The sequence below is a fragment of the Canis lupus genome, chromosome 15 (genome assembly GCF_003254725.2).
Source record: "Canis lupus dingo isolate Sandy chromosome 15, ASM325472v2, whole genome shotgun sequence".
Classification (NCBI taxonomy): domain Eukaryota; kingdom Metazoa; phylum Chordata; class Mammalia; order Carnivora; family Canidae; genus Canis; species Canis lupus.
This window is the reverse complement of record NC_064257.1, coordinates 29000909-29025006: the sequence shown is the minus strand read 5'-3', so window position 1 is coordinate 29025006 and position 24098 is coordinate 29000909. Positions and strand designations below refer to the sequence as shown.

At 35.3% G+C, this 24098-nt stretch overlaps 1 long non-coding RNA gene across 1 annotated transcript; it reads right to left on the bottom strand.

Annotated features, from left to right (window-relative positions):
• Window positions 1-945: 945 nt before the first annotated feature.
• Window positions 946-17924, bottom strand: LOC118350705 (uncharacterized). Its single transcript, XR_004804988.2, has 3 exons — window positions 17789-17924; window positions 10242-10335; window positions 946-1184 (listed from the first exon to the last, which is right to left on the bottom strand). It is a non-coding gene; the product is annotated as an uncharacterized LOC118350705 (long non-coding RNA).
• Window positions 17925-24098: the final 6174 nt, after the last annotated feature.

Here is a 24098-nt window from a genome sequence, read left to right as displayed (position 1 = left end):
TCTGATCTTATCTACCAACCACTTGTCAAAAACATTTAATTGTTTATCATTATCTAGTAAATTATATGAAAATTTCTCAGTTCTATTAAGGACTCTTACAAAAAAATGACCTTTAATGTTTTATGTTCACTTTATCTCTATAAATATTCAGTGAAATGGCCAAAATGCAGTACTTATCAGAAAGGCACGGCTGGCATTTCAGTCCTTGTGCTTTAGCTAGCGCTATACTTTTTGCCCGAGAAGTCATCATTTCTGCTTCCATTTACTTCTCCTTAAATTCCTACTTTGTAAATCCACTCTGAATCTCACACTGTCTTATCTTCTGTAATGCATGTGCTAAATGTTTGGAAATAGTTGTTCATTAAATATGCAGTGTGATAATGATATAAATACACATGTGATGAGGAGTGAAACTAGAGATTCAAGAGAAATGAGAGATTTATCCTCTGGACATAAATGAGAAAGTTTCATAGGAAAAGTAGAAATAAGTTTCCGACATGCGGGTGGCGTGGTTGGTCAAGCGTCTGCCTTCAGCTCAGGTCCTGATCCCAGAGTTCTGGGATCAAGCCCCACATCAGGCTCCCTGCTCAGCAGGGCTTGTTCTTTTCTCACTGTACCTCCCCCCACTCATGCTCTCTCTCTGTCTCATAAATAAATAAATAAATAAATAAATTAATTAATTAATAAAATCTTTTTTAAAAAAGAAATATTTCAATAGAATAGAAAAATAATGAAAATAAAGTTCTGAAGAAGACCTTGGCTATGGTGCTAGGGTAATGAGAATACACAAAATAATTCAGCTGCAGCTGGGATTTGCCATGAATCTCTTGTGTCTGGGATGAGGATGGACCTCAGGCATTATACTAGCATCAGGAAAGGAGACCATACAGGATATTGTAATTCAGACATTAAGAAGTTTGCTTTAATTGGTACAACCTTCCTCAACTACAGATATTTCAACATCCATTTCAACCATCTGCTGTTACAGAAACAGGGAAAAGGAGATTGTCTATCTTTCTCTGTTAGCCACTGATTACATGTTAAATGTGTTTTTGTGGGTGAACTTTATCAATAGATTTCTGTGCTATCCAAATAATATAAGTGATGCAAAGAAAGGATACAGGTTTCTTTTAGCTGATGTACATTGGGAGCGTCTAAAGACCAGGTAACTTCTTGGGTTGAAACTATTAGGAGAGGAGAAGAGAGAGACATATGTCTTTATGGTTTGCCTTAGGTTAACAGTTTTTGTATCTAAATGCTTCAAAACTTGTATCTGACAGTTGTACTTATTTTCACACCAATTTCTCAGAATTGTTGGTGTAGTTCTTCATTGTGATAATTGTCAGAATAGTGCTTTCTGTGAATTGTTTCTGCAAGGCTTATGTTTGGTCAGTTAGTCAAGATTCACAAGGTGAGGAAATAGACAAGGATCAAAGGCCAGGAGGAAAGTGGTGACCCTCTTATTTGTCTGTTTTACTTTGGTTACAGTGCCAGCAGGGTGTTCAAGTTGTGTATGTAAAGAAATCTCTACCTCTTGACTATAATCCATAGGCCCTGTTAAACACGAATAAACAAAATTAGATCATTCACAGTATAATCAGATGGAAATTTTTTTTAAGTCAATGGATTCTCCTAAGTGCAATTATCAGCATTTTTAAAGAAATCAAATAACTTGATTGGCCTATGGAGGTTGAGTGTGGGACCAGAAGTAAATGCTCAAGAAAAATAAAATGTGATTGCTAATTTGCTGTGCATAAGATACAGAAGTGAGCTTGCAAGTTCCAAAGAAGATACCTATTTTGGTACAAACTAGAGCAAATTGAATGGGATATAAATATGAATCATTCATTCATTCTGTCAAAAATAATATGTTCTTAGTAAACAATTTGTTAAACCCTATCCATCTGCTTCTATACATATGCCTTTGATTATACTACTTATCTTAGTATTTTATAACAATTTGTTTCTAGTTATACTTTTTATATTTTTTTAAAGTTTAGATAGTTAACACACAGTGCAATATTGGTTTCTGGAATAGAATTCAGTGATTCATCACTTATGTACAACATCCAGCGCTAATCATAACAACTGCCCTCCTTAACACCCATCACCTATGTAGTCCATCCCTCATCTACCTCCCTCCATTACCCCTCAGTTTGTTCTCCATAGTTAAGATCCTCTTATGGCTTGTTTCCCTTTCTCCTTTTTTTTCCTCCCTCACCCCCCTTCCCATATGTGGATCTGTTCTCTTAAATTCCACCTATGAATGAGATCAAAGGCTATTTGTCTTTCTCTGACTCATTTCACTTAGCACATCACACTTTAGCTCCATCCATGTTGTTGCAAATGGCAAGATTTTATTCTTTTTGATGGCTGAGTAACATTCCATTGTATATACACACCACATCTTCTTTATCCATTCATCAGTTGATGGACATTTGGGCTCTTTCCATAGTTTGGCTATTCTTGATAATGCTGGTTATAAACATCCGGGTGCATCTATCCCTTTGAATCTGTACTTTTTAATCCTTTGGGTGAATAACTAGTAGTGTGATGGCTGGATCATAGGGTAGTTCTATTTTTAACATTTTGAGGAACCTCTATACTGTTCTCCAGAGTGTCTGCACCAGCTTGTATTACCCCCAACACTGCAAGAGGGTTCCCCTTTCTCTGGATTCTCTCCAACACCTAGTGTTTCTTGTATTGTTGATTTTAGTCATCCTGACAGGTGTGAGATGGTATCTCATTATGGCTTTAATATATATTTTCCTGATGAAGAGTGACATGGAGCATCTTTTCATGTCTGTTAACCATCTGGATGTCTTTTCTGGAAAAGTATCTATTCAGATATTCTGCCCATTTCTTAACTGGATTATTTTTCAGGTATTGAGTTTGATAAGTTCTTTGTGGATTTTGGATAGTAACCTTTTATCATATATGTCATTTGCAAATATCCTCTCCCATTCCATTGGCTGAGTTTTAGTTTTGTTTATTGTGTCCTTTGCTGTGCAGAGGCTTTTTATCTTGATGAAGTCCCAGTAGTTTATTTCTGCTTTTGGTTCCCTTGACTGTGGTGATGTGTCTAGTAAGAAATGGCTATGGCCAAGGTCGGAGAGGTTGCTGCCTGTGTTCTCCTCTAGGATTTTGAAGATTTCCTGTCTCACATTAAGGTCTATCATTCATTTTGAATGTGTTTTTCTGTGTGGTGTAAGAAAGTGATCCAGTTTCATTCTTCTGCATGTTGCTGTCCAAATTTCCCAACACCATTTGTTAAAGAGACCTTTTTCCATTTGATGTCCTTCCCTGCTTTGTTGAATATTAGTTGACCATATAGTTGAGGGTCCATTTCTGGGTTCTGTATTCTGTTCCACTGATCTGTGTGTCTATTTTTGTGCCAGTATCATACCGCCTTGATGACTATAGCTTTGTAATATAGCTTGAATTTCAGAATTGAGATGCCTCTGATTTTGTTTTTCTTTTTCAGAATTGACTTTGCTATTCAGGATCTTTTGTGGTTCCATACAAATTTTAGGATTGTTTGTTTTATGAAAAATGCTGATGGTATTTTGATGGGGATTGCATTAAATGTGTAGATTGCTTTGGATAGTATAGACATTTTAACAGTTTTCGTTCTTTTAATCTATGAGAAATGAATTCTTTCCCATTTATTTGTGTCCTCTTCAATTTATTTTATAAGTGTTCTATAGTTTTCAGAGTATAGATCTTTTACTCTTTTGGTTGTATTTATTCCTAGGTATCTTATGGTTTTTGGTGCGATTGAAAATAGGATTCCTTGATTTCTTTTTCTGCTGTTAATTGGTGCATAGAAGTGCAACAGATTTCTGCACATTGATTTTATATTCTATAAGTATATTGAATTCATGTATGAATTGTAGCAATTTTTTGGTGGAGCCTTTGGTTTCTACATAGAGTATCATGTCATCTGTAAATAGTGAAAGTTTGACTTCTTGCCAATTGGAATGCCTTGTATTTCTTTTGTTGTTTGATAGCTGAGGCCAAGATTTCTAGTACTATATTAGATAGTAATGGTGAGAGTGGACATCTTTATCTTGTTCTTGACCATAGGGGAAAGGCTCTCAGTTTTTCCCCATTAAGGATGATATTAGGTGTGGGTTTTTTGTATATGGCCTTTATGATATTGAGATATGTTTCCTCCATCCCTACTTTGTTGAGGTTTTATCAGGAAAGGATGCTGTATTTTGTCAAAGGCTTGTTTTGCATCTATTGAGAGTGTCATATGGTCTTATCCTTTTTAAAATTAATATAGTATATTATGTTGATTGATTTGTGAATATTGAACCACCCTGCAGCCCAGGAATAAATCCCACTTGATTGTGTGAATAATTTTTTAAGGTGCAGTTGAATTTGATTTACTAATATTTTATTGAGAACTTTTGCATCTATATTTTTCTGTGAGTTTTGCATCCAAAATTATGTGAGAATTTGTAATTCTCCTTTTCAGTGGGGTCTTTGTCTGGTTTTGGAATAAAATAATGCTGGCTTCATAGAATGAGTTTGGAAGTTTTCCCTCCATTTCTATTTTTTGGAACAGTTTGAGAGTAGGTATTAACTGTTCTTTAAATGTCTGGTAGAAATCCCCTGGGAAGCCATCTGGTCCAGGACTTTCGTTTGTTGGGAGATTTTTGATTACTGATTGAATTTTTTTTTTTTTTTGCTGGTTATGGGTATTCAAGTTTTCTATTTTTTCCCCATTTCAGTTTTGGTAGTTTGTAAGTTTCTAGGAATTTGCCCATTTCTTCCAGTTTGCCCAGTTTGTTGACATATAATTTTTCATAGTATTCTTTTGTGATCTCTCCTCTATCATTTGTAATTTTATCTATTTGAGTCTTTTCCTTTTTCTTTTTGATAAATCTGGCTAGAGGTTTATCAATTTTGTTGATTCTTTCAAGGAAACAGTTCTTAGTTCGATTACCTGTTCTACTTTTTTGTTTGTATGTTTGTTTCTATATCATTTATTTCTCCCTCTAATCTTTATTATTTCCCTTATCCTGGCTTTAGGTTTTACTTGCTGTTCCTCTTCTAAAAGCTCCTTTAGATGTAAGGTTAGGTTGTGTATTTGAAGCTTTTCATGCTTCTTGAGGTAGGCCTGTATTGCAGCACACTTGCCTCTTAGAAATACTTTTGCTGCATCCCAATGGTTTTGGGCTCTTGTGTTTTCATTTTCATTTGCTTCCATGTATTTTTTAAATTCTTCTTTAATTTCCTTCCATTCATTCTTTAGTAGGATGTTCTTTAACATCCACGTATTTGAGGTCTTTCCAATTTTTTTCTTCTGGTTGACTTCCAGTTTCAAAGTGTTGTGATCTGAAACCATGCATGGTACGATCTTGATCTTTTTGTACTTGTGAGAGCTGATTTGTGACTCAATATGTGATCTCTTCTGGATAGTGTTCCCTGTGCCCTCAAGAAGAATGTATATCATGCTACTTTAGGATGAAATATTCTAAATATATCAGTTAAATTCATCTGGTCCAGTGTGTCATTCGAAGACATTTCCTTGTTGATTTTCTGTTTAAATGATCTGTCCGTTGCCATAAGTGGGGTATTAAATTCTCCTACTATTATTGTATTATCATCAATGAGTTTCTTTATGCTCGTTATTAATTGATTTATATATTTGGGTGCTCCCAAGTTGAAGGCATAAATATTTACAGTTGTTAGTTCTTTTTGATGGATAGATTACTTAATTATTATATAATGTCCTCTTGCATCTCTTTTAATGATCTTTATTTTAAAATCTAGTTGTCTGATATAAGTATGGCTACTTTGGCTTTCTTTTGATGTCCATTAGCATGATAAATGGTTTTCCATCCCTTCACTTTCAATCTGCAGTGTTTTTAGGTTTAAAATGAGTCGTTTGTAAGCAGCATATAGATGGATCTTGTTTGTTTGTTTGTTTTTAAATCTAATCTATTAAAAACTCTATGTCTTTTGATTGGCACACTTAGTCCATTTATATTTAGAGCAGTTATTGAGAGAGATGAATTTAGTGCCCATTGTATTACCTGTAGAGTTGGTGTTTCTGGTGATGTTCTTCTGTTGCTTTCTTGTCTTTGCTGCTTTTGGTCTTATTTTCTCCACTTGAAATTCCTCGCAGGGCTAGTCATGAACTCTTTCAGTTTTTGTTTGTCTGGAAAACTCTTTATCTCTCCTTTTATTCTGAATGACAGCCTTACTGGGTAAAGAATTTGTGGCTGTGCATTTTTCCCATTCAACACATTGAATATTTCCTTCCACTCATTTCTGGCATGCCACGTGTCTGTGGCTAAATCTGCTGCAAACCTGATCTGTCTTCCCATATAGGTTAAGGATGTTTCTTCCCTTAGTACTTCCAGGTTTCTTTCCTTGTCTGTGTATTTTGTGAATTTGATTATAATATGCCTTGGTGATGGCTAGTTTTTGTTGAATTTAATGGGAGTTCTTTGTGCTTTTTAGATTTTGATGTGTGTCCTTCCCTCGATTAGGGAAATTTTCAGCTATAATTTGTCTGAATAAACGTGCCTCTTTATCTCTCTGGACTTTCTCTCTCTGGGACTCCTATGATATGAATGTTACTATGTTTTGCTAAGTCACCTGAATTCTCTAAGTCTACCTTTGGGTCCATTACCTTTCTTTCCCTCTTTTTTTTTTTTGCTTCATTATTTTTCATAATTTTATCTTCTACATCACTGATTAACCCCTCTGTTTTGTCCATCCTCATTTTTATGGCCTCTATTTTTATGGCCTCCAAACTGTACCACCTTATGGAACAATCTTTGTAAATGGCACTGCTGACTCTCCATAAATAACTTAATTTGCAAAGCACCATACAGTTTAAGACATTTACATTGATCATTTTAAGCTCCAAATTAACACAACTGGCTAGCTAAATATGTTTCTAACAGTTGCTGAAATTACGATATGAGTTTTTGAATAATGACTTAATTTTGAAAGGGTGCTTCTACTCAAAGCTGTAATGCTATTTCTAGATAATTTTGATACCAATAATTTAGCTCTGAAAGATATGTTATATATAAATATCTTCTCTCTACCTTGTCATATGAGTGTGATAGTGCATCTATGTTTATAAATACATACATGTATATGTGGGTATATATAGTTTTCCCTATATGCATATATTTACTTAGCACTTATACTCATGTACATGTGTAGATATTCTGTTAGAAGCGCTTCTCTACTTATAGAGTTGTTATTCAAAAAGCTAAAATGTAATTAAACTGATGTTAGATCAGAGGGAGAATATTTACATCTGCGTTATGGCATTTTTAATTTTGGCCTGACTAGATTTCAGCTCTTGTATAGTGAGGGATTTTATAGTAAGGGATTCTCTAGTCTCTAATGCTTTTTTTCAAGCCCAGATAGTATCCTTAAAATCATTTTTTAAAATTCTAGTTCAGACATCTTGCTTATATCTATGTTGATTAAATCCCTAGCTGTGAGTTCTACCTGTGTTCTTTCTTTTGGCATGAATTCCTTCATCTCATCTCATCTCATCTCATCTCATCTCATCTCATCTCATCTCATCTCATGTCATCTCATCTCAATCTCATCTCATCTCATCATCTCATCTTTCCTCCATCTCAAAGAAGAAAGAGAAAAAAGGATAACAGAAACAGAACAAAACAAAAGCCCAAACCAAGCCAAAATAAAAACATCAAAAAACAAAAAAAACAAAAAAAAAAAAAGAGAGAGAGAAAGAGAGAGAGAGAGGGAAAGGAAAACAAAGCAAGAAAACAAAACAAAACAAAACAAAAAACCCCAAGAACAACAACAACAAAAAACCCCAATAGATACTGAGTGTGTTTTGGTCTGCTTGTTAAAAGAATCTAAATCCTAAAATTAAAAAATAAACAAATAAATAAGAAAATAAAAGTAGGCCAAAAATATATGAAAAAATATAGTTAGAAATTTTTTAAAAAAGATCAAAAATGAAAAAGAGGAATTGGAAAATAAAAGAAAATAAATGAAAAATAATAAAAATAAAAGAAATAAAGAATAAAAGTGAAAAGGAAGCTCCATGCCATTTTCTCTAGAGCTGAAGCTTTGCAGCACTCTATAATCACTCTATAATAACTGGTACTAGCTAGTTGTGCAGGTCTTCTAGGGGAGGCGCCCGCTCTATTGATTCTCAGGAGGACTTGTTTCCCTGAAAATGCTTCCCCAGGACACAGGGGGCAAGGCTTGGTGTACACGGCTCAGCCCTCTATTAGGTGGCATTATTCTCCTCCCTGAAAGCTTTCAGCACTGATGGGCAGGATGAAAATGGCTCTGGCTTGGTCTTCAGTCTCAGAGCTGTAGTAAGTTTGTACCCTTACTCTTTAGTGAGCCCTCACAGAAGCAGTCAGTCACCCTATTTGTTTCCTTGGCTTCCATCTGAACCCTGCACTCACCCTGCCCTGTCTGAGCCTTTTTATCTCAGGCACATGACCAAATTTCAAACCTTGGAATTTCAGGGACCCTGGTGGTACAGACCAGCACTGTTCCTTCAGGGGGAGTCTCCTCACACTTGCAGGCCTTTCCCAGGAAAGTGGCCACATGACCACCTGGTGGTCAGTTTTGTTTTGTTTTGATTCAAGGGTTATGTTGGTAATCTTTTTTTAAAAAAAATTCTAATTTTATGTAAATTCAATTAACATATAATGCATTATTCATTTCAGAGGTAAAGGTCACTGATTCATTAATCTTATGTAATACTCAGTGTTCATTACATCATGTGCGCTCCTTAATGTCCATCACCCAGTTACCCCACTCCCATTCCCTTCCCCTCAGGTGACCCTTAGTTTGTTTCCTTTGATTAAGAGTCTCTTACAGTTTGTGTCCCTCTCTGATTTCACCTTATTTTATTTTTTCCTCTCTTCCCCTATGATCCTCTGTTTTGTTTCTTAAATTCCAGATATGAGTGAGATCATATGATAATTATCTCTCTGATTGAGTTATTTTGCTTAGCATAATATCCTCTAGTTCTATCCATGTCATTGCAAGTGGCAAGATTTAATTTTTTTTTATGACTGAGTAGCATTCCATTATTTATGTATATGTATATACCACATTTTTTTAATCCATTTTTCTGTCAGTGGACATCTGGACTCTTTCCATAATTTGGCTATCATGGCATTGCTGCTATAAACATTGGGGTACAGGTGCCTCTTTAAATCACTACATTTGTATCTTTGGGGTAAATACCCAGTAGTGCAATGCTAGATCGTAGGGCAGCTCTATGTTTAACTTCTTCAGGAACCTCCATACTGTTTTCCAGAGGGGCTGCACCACCTTGCATTCCCACCAACAGTGTATGAGGGTTCCCTTTTCTCTGCATCCTCACCAACATCTGCTGTTTCCTGACTTGTTAATTTTAGCCATTCTGACAGTGTGGGGTGGTATCTCATTGTGGTATTGATTTGGTTCACAGTTCATAGTGGATAGCCAGGACCAGGACCTACTGCTCCCTGCCAGCTTCCCATCCCCTATGCCTGAGAACAGTGCAGCACATTGGCGCCACCTGGTCTTCCTGTGACCCAGGGGATCCTCAGACCACCTAGTCACTCCTCAGATTCTCCCCCTCTTCACCACACACGCACCTTTAATCTTGGCATGTTCTCCATAGTTCCACACTGAAGTCCAGATTTTGTGCTCCATACTTGTAATACTTTGCAGTAGCCTCCATGTGTAGGCTCCCTCCCTGCTACTGTAGCCATAGCTCTGTCTCTTCCAAGTGAACTTCTGCACCTCCTCTCTTCCAAAAGGTTGTTGCTTTTTTACTTGTGGACTTGTAGTTTTTGTTCTCTCAGACATCTGATTGCTTGGGTGTTCAAAATAATTTGATAAATATCTAGCTGTGTTCAAGGGCAGAGACAAGCTTAGGGTCCTCTTACTCCTCTGCCATTTAATTCCTCCCCCTCCTCTACTGATATTAGATTATGAGTCTCTAATGTTGTTTATAGCATATTATTCCCAGTGTTTTGATGTGGAGTAATTATGTGTTGAATGCTATTTTATTTCTGTTTTTCACCTAATTTGTCGGAATGTGGTTATACTGCTTCCTTCCTGCCCCAACTCAATCCTTTTTTTTTTTTTTTTGACTCTGATCATCATTTTTACCTCATTTTTACCAGCAGCTAAAAATGCTCTCTCTCCTGTCTTCATCTATTTCTCTCTTGGCTATGAGTTCATTGATCGCAGGGCTATACTTTCCCACTTACCTCAGCCTTCTCTGTGCCTGGCCAGAGCAGCTGCATTGTAGAACTAAACTGTTGGTCAGTGAACATTCTATGGCCATGAACAGGAGCCTAATACCTAGAACATAAATGTACATAAAAAAGCGTTTTAAAAAATGTGTTGAATAGATGAATGAGTAGATGTTTTATATTTCTGGGATGCCTGAGTGACTCAGTTGGTTAAATGTCTGACTTTGGCTTAGGTCATGATCTTGGGGTCCTGGAATTGAGCTCTGTGTTGGGCTCCCTGCTCAGTGGGGAATCAGTTTCTCCCTCTCCCTCTGACTCTCCTCCTGCTTGTGCATTCACGCACTCTCTCAAGTCAATAAAATCTTTAAAAAATTTTTTTATATTTCTATTTCCATTCTCTAATAACCAATCTTGGTGTCTATAATTTCCCAATCCAATTATGGACTGATAGAGCATTTTGTTTATTCTTTTTTTGACACCTGTCATGTATTATTTATTTGTGTAGTTGTGTGTGAGACTATGTTTGCATCTCTCTTTTCCCTATTCTACCACTAATGCCCCATCCCTAACCTACATTATAATTTCTTTCATGAGAACTATGTCTTAGTCATTTATTTTTAACTCATCAGAAAATCACACATTAACACTAATAATTTTAATCAAATTATAACCAGAAGCATTCATGTTTAATAGCAGATGTTTCTTTAATTGTTTAAAGTTTATTAATTTTGTATTTTCAACAAGGGTGAAACATCCTTGATTGTAGGTGGAGTATCTTATATTTTCTATGTCTCAAGACTTTGTACCATCTTGGGCATATAATGGCACATTCAGAAATAGTTTCGAAATCATTAACTTTGATTTCCCAGGTGTATAAATTATTTTTGAATAGTGGTTTGAACATTGAAGGTTTTGACTTATTTGGCATCTGTAGTTGTCTGACAGATGATTTAAAGAGTCTTATAATTATAAAATATGATCGTTTATTGAGACAGTACATCTGTCTCAATAATATGGTGTACCTTTGAAATTAAATAAAAAGTGCCTGAGTCTAATGTCTGTGTTGAAGGCATCTATCACGCCAGGTCTCCCAGAAACTGTTTGGTACTTTACTTGCTTCCACTAGAAATAATCTTTTACTGTGCTCATTCTGTAAAAGTTTATTATTTTCTTTCATAGACTTATTTTTTTTTTTTTTTATTTTTTTATTTTTTTCTTTATTTATTTATGATAGTCACACAGAGAGAGAGAGAGAGAGAGAGAGGCAGAGACACAAGCAGAGGGAGAAGCAGGCTCCATGCACCAGGAGCCCGATGTGGGATTCGATCCCGGGTCTCCAGGATCGCGCCCTGGGCCAAAGGCAGGCGCCAAACCGCTGCGCCACCCAGGGATCCCTCTTTCATAGACTTATAATTATAGATTTGATTTAATTTCACAATCCTAACTGTGCTTTACATTAGTGGATTTACTAGCTTAAATTATATATTGTTTGAGGATTTAGACCAAGCAGCCGCAAAAGACTCTAAAATACAGGAGCTTGAATTCTAGGTTTTATTTCTGTCTCGTATATAAAAGTCCAGAAGTTAGTACACCAAGCTGTTTGGGTGGCTTTGCTTTTCTAGGTCATTAGGGATGTAGCACTCCTCCTATTGCTCCATCATCCCTGAGGGTGTTGGTCTTGTCTACCTTGTCAAAGGTGGATCATCCTTTGTTCACAGTCTAACTGAAATAATTAAGAAGTTCAAAGAAAATGTCTTTGTTTTTAGGGAGACCACCCAGAAGTTACATACCTTTCTCTTTCATCCTATTGGCCAAACTTAAACAAAATGCTATGCTTAGCTGTAAGGAAAACTGGGTGAGCAGGTGGCCAGTTAAATCCCCAAAGATTTTATTATTAAGATAAAAATCTAGGTAAAAGATTTGGTGAACAGTCTGATGTAATTTCCCCTCTGGCCATCTCCCATGAGTACCTTCTTCCTACATTGAGACCATACTCTTTCTCTCCCAAAATTAGGAAGCCAAGTTTATTTATTTCTTTCTTTTTAAAAGAATTTTTAAATTTATTTGAGAGAGAGCAAGAGCACAAGGAGGCAGGAGTGGCAGAGGGAGAGGGAGAAGCAGGCTCCCTGATGAGTAGGGAGCCCAATGTGGGGCTCTATCCCAGAATCCTGGGATCATGACCTGAGCCAAAGGCAGACGCTTAACTAGCTGAGCCACCCAGGCACCCAGGGAGCCAAGTTTCTTTGTTTTCCTATCCACATAAAAATTGAGGCTAAGACAAGTATTGCATTTTCCTTTCTGTCAAGTTTGAACTTGCCCTTTATCAAGTTCTGGTAACTCATGAACGAATACAAAATTTATATATGTCCCTGACACCCAATATACAATGATGGAGCTAGAACAGAATAACCACTATGGATAAGCTCCTGTTAATAAAATCAGAATGGGAGTAGTCACAGCTCCATAGAAATGACAGAAATATGGTATGCAATAATTTTAAGATACTTGTTCTAGCATTGGAATATATTGCTCAGCTGACTTTTGTCCTGATTTCTGAGAGGACTCTCCTATCCATTTTTTAAAATACCCTATTTCTTCTCTGTGGGTTGGCTCAATATTTTTCTGTCTCTTTTCCTCTCTGCCACAACTAAAGTGAGCACTGAGAGTATGACCTCCATGAACCCTATTTATGAGACAGCCACAGCTCTTGCTGGTCAGACTTGTGGCTGCAGTGGTAATACAGTTCCCTCAATAACTTAATAGGCTTCCAGTCTACTTGCTTCCAATTAAATTCGTGTGAAAATTACCATATTCAGATTACTTTTATTCATAGTCCTTAAGCCACTGAGATCTTTTCTTACATTTGTGCTTGCCATCTGTGCTTGAATCCTCCCTTTTACTTTCAACTTATACTGGCTAAAGTACTCTAAAAAATAAAGGCTTCAAATAGGGAGTTACTCTGAACTTGTTTTCTGGGCTGCTTCCATTGTTTGACACTAAGGTGTTATTGGGAGAATTTAAAGAAAGGCTCTGAAGGACAGTCATAGCTTCTGCTGTGTGGAACGCAAAAGCAGGTGACTTTTCCAGTCCCATGAAGCCATATACTTCTCAAAGTAGATGGAATGCCACAGGTGGAAATTATTTTCTACAGTCTCTACTTGCAAACTGGCCTATTCATACATAAGCTTCTTTTTATCCTACAGGACTTTTCTAAAAAAGGCAGGGGGCCAATATCATTCTAATATTCTTTGTTTTCTAATCCGTTTTTTTAGAGCATTAGGCCCAGCAAATACCTCATCTGCCTTCTATTTCTCGTAGGTTGTATTTTAGTTTGGGCAGCTGTAGTAAGATATCATAGACTGGGTGGCTTAAGCAACAAACATTTATTTATTTCTAATAGTTCTGGAGGCTGGACATCTGTGATTGGGGTGCCAGCATGGTCAGGTTCTGGTGAGAGCTCTCTTTCTGGCTTACAGGCGGCTGTCTTCTTGTTGTTTCACAGGGTGAGTATAATCATTTTTCTCATATCTTCCCTTAAAGAGCATTATTCCAACTTGTGAGGGCTCCATCCTCATGACTTAATTGCCTCCCGAAGACCCTACCTCCAGATACTATCACATTGGGAACTAGGGCTTCCACATCTGAATTTTGAGGGGGACACAAATTTTAATCCTTAGCAGGTTGCATTTTTCTTGTTAGTTTTCCTTGGAATAAAATAGGTCACTAGCTTCCCATGATTTGATATCTGTTTCCTTACCACCATCCACCTAATTGCTAAACCAGTAACAAATATTTTGAAGATTTATTATTGTAGTCTCTCACATCTCTTACCAAATTTTAATATGAAATGAGGTAAAAGATAAATCTTTATAACAAATGAACCAAAACTACAGTTATTTTAAATAATATTGAAAGTTATTTTCTCATTCTATCAGAGGAGAGAGGTCAAGGCTGGCATAGGTCTACTACAAAAAATCATTCATGAGTAAAACTTTTCTCATTGGATAATATCCAAGTTGATGTTCAATCATCATCTAGGATATTATTCTGTTCTACATGGATTGGAGACAAGAAAAAAGAGCAAGTCCAGAGTAAATGACTTTATCTTCAAAGCAATAACTCTGAAATTGCACATATTCTTTGTGCTCTTTGACCCAGACATAATCTCATGGCCACACATAGCTGCTGTGAAGGATGGGAAATCAAGTCTGTATCTAGGTATCTCAACTCCACATAGGCTAAAAATAATGAGGTTCTATTACTTAAAAAAAGAAAGAGACATGAAGAATGAATTCTTGAGAACAGTAGCAACATAAAAAACTAATCGATAAACAAAGTTTGATTGTATTCAATTTTTCGAAGTTTGTTATCTATTACTGGGAATTGCTTTTATCCTTCTGTGTTTCAGAATTGAACCATTAGTAACAAATATCGCTTGGATACCAAAAGTAGGACATAGGAAAGTTTCCCATCCTCTTGGAGTTTCATCAAGAATACAACCAAGTAGAAAATTCTTAAAATTTGGAGGAGATAGCTCCATCACAGCAACAAGCAAATACAAATTCTTAAAAGTATTCAATTTTGGTAGGATACAATATCTGTTAATTGATTTTGACTTTTTTTCTTAAGCAGTTTATTTAGGTCACTGCACTACTACTCTTTAATACATTCTCTACAAAATTCTCAATTGACTGCAAAAATGTTTAACAGTAGGCTCCCCTGCTGTTCAACTCAGTCATTCATGACTTCACCAGATGGTTTTGCTTTTGGGGCCAATGATTTTTTTTTTATTATATTGTTTCCCCTCTCTGGATATAGTCAAGATCTAAAATATAACACTCATTTTTAATTTCATGATTAAAATATAAATTATTATGCAGATACAACTTTTATTTTCTGCATATTTAAAGATAACAACCAGAATGTTTGCTGTTAGTTGTGGGCAAGGTAATTTTAAAGTGCACTTATTTTCTTCAATTACTTCCTTCACATGCTCCCTTTTTATTCTTATTTTTTATTCTTATTCCCTAATAATTCAAGTGCCATTGGTTTTTACCACCTTTTGTAATCTTCCCTTTGGTTATTCTGTTACTTTTATGGATTTGCTTTATTTAAATGCAGTTTATTTAATGTATTGGTCAGATTCCTGCTGAGGAAAGCTCATCAGCTATTATTCTTCGACTATTTCTAGCCCATATATATAGTTCATAGCTTGAAATACAGTCAAACAAAGAAAAACAGAGGAAGATTAAATTGCCTGAAAATTTCTCCCATGTTTTAATCCAGTTATGTCAATCTGACAGACAAAACATTATGAAACTTTAACTGTTTCATTGGTCATATAATATTTTCAGAAGTTACTATGATCTTTGCATATATGATCTTAAAAATGATCATACATTTTTATAATTTACTTCATAAATTGTTAATTTCTTTTATTGACAAAACTTCCAAAGATCTTATAGTATGTTAGCTTATAAAAGTAATTAACCTGAAGTTATAGGCTCACTACTGACCTCTAAAATATGGGTTTGGTTATTTATCTAAAATGTTTTTCTTATATAGAGGACAAGTTTAAAAACGTGGTAAAGCATATTTTCAAATATTTGTTTTTTCATCAAAATATAGAAATTTAGCTTCAGTGAAAATGCAAATCACTTAAGCCTTACAGATAGTCTGTGATTCAAATAGTTTACTTACCTTGTTTAGAGTCACACTCTCAGCTGGGGCTGGGGGAGGGGTGAGAGTCTGGACGAATTTATAGTCTCTGCTTTTTCCTATGCCACATTTTAGTTTCAGAATGAGAATCTTAGTTGCTCACTCTGAATAAATGTCAAGAATCCATACTATTTTAAAGTTAAATATATGTTATGCATCATTCTTAAAAAACATAAAATGTTTGCTTTCATTAATCACTAATTTCCAAGAGAAGTTGTTTTGAATGCTAGTGAGTTTAAAATAATTAGCTTGATTTTGTAATCCAAAAAAATAAGATTGATTTAAATAGAATTATTTGAAGAAAACAAGTTTATATGTTATTTTTAAAAAGGTCACTATTTTGTTTGTTGTTTTAGTCACTGGTTTTATGCCTCCATATGTCTTTCCAGTAAACAGAGCTAGTCACTGTTTACTACACATATTCTATAATATATTCTAATAGTATATATTCTTTGAAGGCAGGAACATTGCATATACATAGCTAACAAGGGGTCTGACACAAATGAAATAATAAATATTTGTGAATAGACAAATGAATATGCATGTACATATTCAAATATATAGTTTGAACATGGGTTTATAGATATGCCTATGTACATGTACACATACACACACATATATAAAATTTTTAGAACCACCTATGAAGTTCAAATTAGTCTGTTTAAAAATATTATCTTCTGTCAAAAACAAATGTTCTAGGTAATTTTTGTGCAGTCTTGAAGTAGGAAGCTAGTTTGTAAAGTGGGAAGGGAAGGAGAGAATAGGGCATTGTATGGAGAAGGAAAACAGGGTAAATTAAGCACGTAACCACCAATAATTTGTTGTTGCTGAATCATAAAATGCATGGCAACAAGTAGTGAGAGAGAAGGCTTGGAGATTGGGTAGGAGGCAGGTTAGAAGCACACTGCCATTCAAACATAGAATGTTAAAGGACTGTTCTTCATTGATACAATCACACAGTCAGTAGGCAGATAGATATTGAGGTCTCTCTCTATGCTGGGCCCTGCTTGTGGTGTTTTGGCTAACATGGCCAACACAATTCTTGCCGGAAACTCACTCTTCTAGTTCTTGTTTGATTTAGGAAAATGATTCAAAGTTATGGTTTTGTTTCCATGAGTTTCTTATGAGTTCCTCTAACTATTTCCTGCAAAAATTTGGGGCAGCTTCAAAATCATTTTAAAAAAATTATCGATTGAATCAGATAAGGCTCACTTTTCCTTTATCTTTGCTTTTCTGCTCTCCAGTGCTTTCACATTGACTGCTAGTTATGTCTCTCTGAAGGACTTCTGGACCAAAGACAGACCAATGCCCTATTAATGGCTGAGTTGTGTCCTACTAACATTTACATCTTCTGGTCTTAACCTTCAGTGCCTCAGAATGTGACTTTACTGAGAGATAAAGTCTTTATTTTCTTTTTATGTTTTTTTATTTTATTTTTAAATATTTATTTATTTATTTGAGAGAGGGAGAGAGAGAGAGTGGGGGAGGGACACAGAGAGAGAGTGTGTGTGTGTGTGTCTCAAGCAGACTCTGGGCTGAACACAGAGCCCAAAGCAGGGCTTGATCTCACAACCCTCAGATTGTGACCTGAGGAAATCAAGATCGTGAAATCAAGAGTCTGGTGCTTAACCAACTCTGACACCTAGGCACCCTGGAGATAAGTTCTTTAAGAAAGCAGTTAAATTTAAAGAAGGTCATTGATGTGAACTCTAATCCAGTGACTAGTGTCCTTACAAGAAGAGGAGATTAGATCACAGACACAGGCACAGAGGGAAAATCATGTGAAGACATAGAGAGAACACAGCCATCTACAAGCAAAAGAGAGAAATCTCAGAAGAAACAACCTTGTAGACATCTTGATCTTGGAGTTTTAGCCTCCAGACCTGTGAAAAAATAAATTTCTGTTGTTTAAGCCATTCACCCTGCTGGTGCTTTTGTTATGGCAGCCTTAAAAAATAGATACAGCTCCAAAGGATAATGACATGACATTTAGGTGTCTGGAATCCCAGTATTATCTCAGAGTTCTGGATTCTAACAAGTCTAACACCTCTTATTCTTTTTCTTTTTTTTTTCATTCTTTTTGTTTTAATCTACAACAGCTACACAATGTCTTTCAAATGTTAGTAGACAGCCACCTCACTATAGAACTCTAATAAGTGTAGGCACGTTAAAACTTGCTCATTAATTTCAGAACCAGAACATTTTATGACATTAGTTCAGAGATTCTCAAAATCAACATGGTATTTGGGTTTGGAGAATTCCCTTTGTGGGATGCTGTCCTGTGAATTTTAAGATGGTTAGCAGCATCTCTGGGCTTTGCCCTGTAGATGTCAATGGCATTCTTCGTTGTAGCAACCAAAAATGTTTTCAGAAATTGCCAAATAACCATCTTATAGATAAAATTACCCCTGGATGAGAAGTATTGTTTTAGTTTGAATATCTGGATAGTGCTTTTTATGTATATTTATTATTTGAGTTAGACTATTGGAAAATCACCCAAGTGTGCATCTGCATGAAAGAATCACTTTTCCTGTCTTATATAAACTAGTTTTGCTGACACCAAGGGTTCACTTTCCTTTTCTGACACTTCATTATTTGTTGAAAAATAGTCTAATTGCACTCGTCTTCTCTCAGAGTCATAGTTCTAATTATTAGTCATGTTGACCTTTTCTGTTGAATAAAAAGAAACAAATGTTACATCATAAGCCATAAAAGCACTGGTATTAAATGCTAGTTGCAAAGAACTACACTCATTATGCACTCCCAAGTTATAATGAAACATATTTACAAGGTCTTTATTTGAATATGTTTGAGATTCTCCCCAGAAGATTTCTTAATTTTTAATGGCGTAGACAGCAGGCTTTCATGACCACAAAACCTCCTTATGAAAAAATTAAATCAAACTTTATTTATTGCTTAAAGAAAAGACTTCTGTGGAATTGGCATGCAACCTCAAATTCTTTCTGACTTTTAAAATCTGTAAAAGTCAAATTATTCAAGTCACTTTTGTGGAGCATAGTTGACAATGTAGACAATTTTCTGAAAACACTCATCAAGGCTGAGTTCTATTAGAGAGCTTGTGAACTAAAGGGGCCGAAAGTCATCCGGAATCTCCACAGTTTGATATTTGAATATTTTTGATGTGTCATATCCAGCTGCAGTGTTTCCTTAATGAAGGAGCTCAGATGTAAGCTCAACTCCTTTGCCAGCTTTATAGGCAAATAGGGTCTGTGTAGTAAAACAGCTATTACCTTATTTTAAAATCCATTTTCAAGAAACTCTATAATTGTTTTAGGGACTGTCTCTGACTGAATATGAGTGATGCTTACATTAGCCATTCTACAGTTACAATATATTTTCCTTAATGATTTTTATTGTTAAAATATATACATTGTCATTTTTAATATGGGCTTTGAAGATCTTAGTTCAAAATACTGATTAATGAAAAAGTAAATTCTTATTTAAGAAACAAAGGCTAATTAAGACATTCAGAGGGGAATTTGAATGACTGTTAGAATATAACAAGATTAAAACCTTTGAGTTTAATGACTGCAAGCCTTGGGAAGAGTGTCTTAATGAACTAACTCTCAGTTGATAAGCACATGTTATATCAATGATCAGTATTCCAGTGTTGACCTAGTTTGAAAGGGCATAGAACACACAGTCCCTAACAGAATCCTTCTTTAATGCAGATAAAAATTAATTCAGGCTATTGTTTCCCAATGCTTTCAAGAATGGATATCCTTTTAAAAATAATAAAATAAATTCACCGTTCTATTCCATTTATCTATTCATTTAGCAATGCATATTATTGAGTAGCTATAATGAACCAGATGATTTTGTAGGCTTGGGAATATAGTAGTGAACAAAAAACGTCCCAGCCCTACATGCCATTGAAAGAAAAAGTGAATGAACAACTACAACAAAACATTGCAAAAATATATTATTCAATACTGCTGTAGGTGCCATGTAAAAAAGTAAAGCAAGATACGGTTGAGAGTGAGGGCCTGTGTGTGTGCTGGTCAGGGAATGCATCTGTCTTAGGTAGGTTCCCTAGAATAGCTTTTTTCAAAAGATTTATTTGAGAGAAAGGGAGGTATTCTCTAGAAGTAAGGCAAGCAGGATATAGCTGGGTGAAAAGCTTAGTAAGAATGTGGTCTCAGCTGGAAATTTTGAAGTAAACCACAGAAACCTTTGGAGCATAAATAGCACTGCAGAAGTGGTCCTACTGTGAGGTGGGATTTGGCCATTTTTAACTTGTATCAGTTGACTTCTGGCAGAAGTAGTATGGCATGGCTTGTAGAAAAGGCACCTCTATTTTGTTAAGAGCATTTTCCTTCCAGGTACCTTTTATGGACACTGTACTTCCCCTGTAGACCTACATCACTTTATATGTAAACCACTTGTTGCTTCTATTCTGTAGATTTTATTCTAACAGTAGGGACCAAATTACTTCTATTTATTGTTGTGTATTCAGAATCTAGCACAGTGCCTAGTACTGCACTGACACATAGTCTGGAGACCTGAGAACTGTGGCAATAGGATACAAAATTAGATGATGGGATTGACTATGAAAATGTGGATTTGGTTTGAAAACAAAGAAATGGTCTATGGGTCAATTCAGAAAAAGACTTTACTTCTTTTGAATAACAATAGCTTGGCAACTCAAACCAAGTAGTCTAGTTAGAAATACAACTAATTTCAAGAATAAGATGAGTAGTGTCTTGCCACTAGACTTTTATATGAAAGAGAAGTATATTTCTATCTTATTTAAATCACTATACTTTTGGATATTTTTCTTAGAGCAGCTTAGACTGTACCCTAACAAATACATCAACTCTAAATGGATGCCTTCTTTTTTTATAAACGTTTTTTTAAAAATATTTATTTATTTATTTAGTTACTTAGTTAGTTTAGAGGGAAGGGTGGGGGCAACTGAAGAGGGAGAGAATCGTCAAGCAGACTCCCTGCTGAGCACAGAGCCAGCCCTATGTGAGGTTCCGTTTCACAACCCTAAGTTTATGACCTGAGCCAAAATCAAGAGTCAGATCCTCAACTAAGTGAGCCACCCAGGCTCCCCTGAATGGATGCCTTCTAAAACCCTATCTTCAGCTGTACCTGAACCTCAGACATATCTCCATTTGCCTACTCCATATTGTTACTGGGACATCTATTAATTAGGACTATTGATTAACTCTGCTCTTCGAATCTACTCTTCCTTTCTTTTCCTGTTTCAGTAAATAATACCGCCTCAAATGTCATGAAAGAAAAGATGTTATTTTTTGTTCACCTGACCATCCACTTCCAGTTCATCAGCACATCTTATAAGATCAGCTTTTAAACTACACACTAAATTTGGCCTTTCTTGTGAATTCTACTAAATTATAACCCAAGTCATCATATTTTGCCCAGATTTTCATCTGTTCTTCCTTTTTCCACTTTTGTTCTACAATCTATTCTCCATAAAGTAGTCAGGGTAGCCTTTTAAAAATAAAATTCAGTTTGAATCACTTCTCTAAAGGCACTCCAAAGGTTTTTCTCATTTTACTTAGAGCAAAATCTAATACCCTAATCTTAGCTTTGTAATCCTTATCTTGATAACCTCATTGATTTCACCTTCAACTATTTTCCCCTTGTGAATTCCTTTTTGTCAGCACTGTGGTTCTTTGCTACCTAGAATGGTTTTCCTCATTAAAGTTGTATAGTTTACAATCTTATTTTAACCAGATTTCTATTTTGATAGCCCTTCATCACAGTTGCCTTTCCTATCCACCCTATCTACATTAGCATCCAAACACATCCCATTGTTTGTACTCTTGCCTTGCTTTCTTTCTCCCTCATATCCCTCACAGATTTTGTATTATGTATTTGTTTAATGTCATTTCCCCACATTAGAATGAACGTCCTCTGAGAGGAGGAATTTTTATTCTCCTCTGTGGAGTTTAATCCTCAAGAGTCTAGAATAGTGCCTGATAACTCTAAACTCTAACTCTCTGTCAGACTCTAAAATATTTGCCAGTGCCATTAGCCTTTTAAGACTCAAACTTTCACAGATTCTTTCACTGCTCCAACCTGGGGAATAATAGGCTCATTTGCTCTGAGGGCTATTTCCATCCTTTAAGACCCTTAACTTCTTTTTAACTTTGTGTATTTATGTTTGTGTGTGGGTGAGGATGTGTGCGTGTGTTAAGTTTCAAGCTGTTATTCCCCACAGATGCATCACAATGAGTTTAGAAATATATATTCTTACTGAGTATTCTCTAAAGAATGCAAATTACTTCCAATCCTCCAACCCTTGAATAATGCAAACCAGTGGTAAAAGAAGAGCCAGGCTCTACCATGCATTTTAATACAGAGTTGCTGTGTCAACTGCTACATTACAGTCAGTTGAAAGATGGACTAAAGGAAGCGGAGTTACACATTTCAGGGATAGAGTTTATGGGGAACTACATTAAGTACTTTATGCTACAGAAATTGCGATGGCTAGTTTTCCTAACACTGTATCATTTACTTGTAGTAATTGAGGGTGGACAGGAATGAGGATAGACTACAATGGGATAATGACAACATATATTGGTTCCAAATGACTTGAGTGTTTCAAACAGAATTTTATATTAGTTCTGTCTCTTTATTATATCCAAAGGCCCTTGCATTCTTTTCAGTAAAGAGCCTAGAGAGGCAAATTCAAATGGTTATACCAGAACTTACAGAAATATATGTGATATCCTCATCAAACATTTTTTTTCTTTCCATTTTTTTATTGCTAGAGGGACACCATGATTAATAATATATTCTATTATATTTTTTGGGACAAGATTATATTTATATATAAATATATAATTTTCTATTTGAAATTTGTGGATGTTTTTCCTTTTCAACCAACTTAAAGAGATTAAGATATTGTTTTTAAACAATATCAGTGACTATACAAAAGGTGTCAGAATTATTTCACAACAAAGAATAATTATAATTCGCTTGAACAGAAGTATAAAATTATGAAAAATAATGCTTTGCTTTTTAGAGACTATACTAGACAGACAAAGAGAGCTTAACAGTAACCTCTTTTGTGATGGAATCAACTCTTATTTATTTATTTTGCACCAGCTTTATTGAGATATAGTTCACATACCATAAAATTCACCTGTTTAAAGTACATAATTTAGTGACTTTTAGTATATTCCCAGAGTTGTATGACCACTAACAATCAATTTGAGAACATTTGCATCCCTTCTCAAAGAAATCCTTGGGTACAAACCCTTTTGCAGTCACCCCCCTATTTCCCACAACTACTCTCATTCTTTCTTAGCAACCACCCTTCCTGTCTCCTTAGGCTGTCTGTTCTGGACATTATGTGGAAATGGAATCATGAAGTATGTGGTCTTTTGTAACTTGATTCTTTCACTTAATATAATGTTTTCATGGTTCATCTGTGTTGTAGCATGAAGCAGCACTTTGTTTCTTTTCATTGAAAAATAATATTTCATTGTATGGATAGACCATATTTTATTTATTTAATAGTTGATGGGCATTTGTGTTTCTACTTTTTAGCTATTATTATACGCCACTGTGAGCATTCATGTACACATTTTGGATTTCATTTTCTTGGATATGTTTTCATTTTTCTTGGATACGTATCAAAGACTAGAATTGCTGAGTTCTGTGATAATTCTGTTTGATGCTGATGATGTTGAACACCTTTTCATATGCTTATTGACCTATTTTTATTTTGGTGCTAAGTTTTATGCCTTGTAATAGGCATTCCTCTTTTACTAGTTTAATATTCCCATCCTTTTATAATCCTCAAAACTACATATTTAGTTTTTTTAGAAATGTATATAAACTAAAATGAGTGTCTTCCTTTATAGGTTTATTGCATAGACTTTGTCAAATATATACAACCTCCCTAGGTATCTTTTTTTTTGTTTTGTTTTGTTTTTTAGTTCTTAACTGTTTCCAGACAGATTTCTGGATATTGAGACTTTCTGCCATTATTTGAATAGGACTTGGATTTTCTCCACTTGCATATGCAGTTTTCTAGTAACAAAACAGCAAGTTAAAAAGAGAAGTGATTTTAAATTGATAAAGATGATTTTAAACATTAGAGGAATCGAATCATACTTACAAGAGGTGGCAAAGTCAACTTAATACCACTTT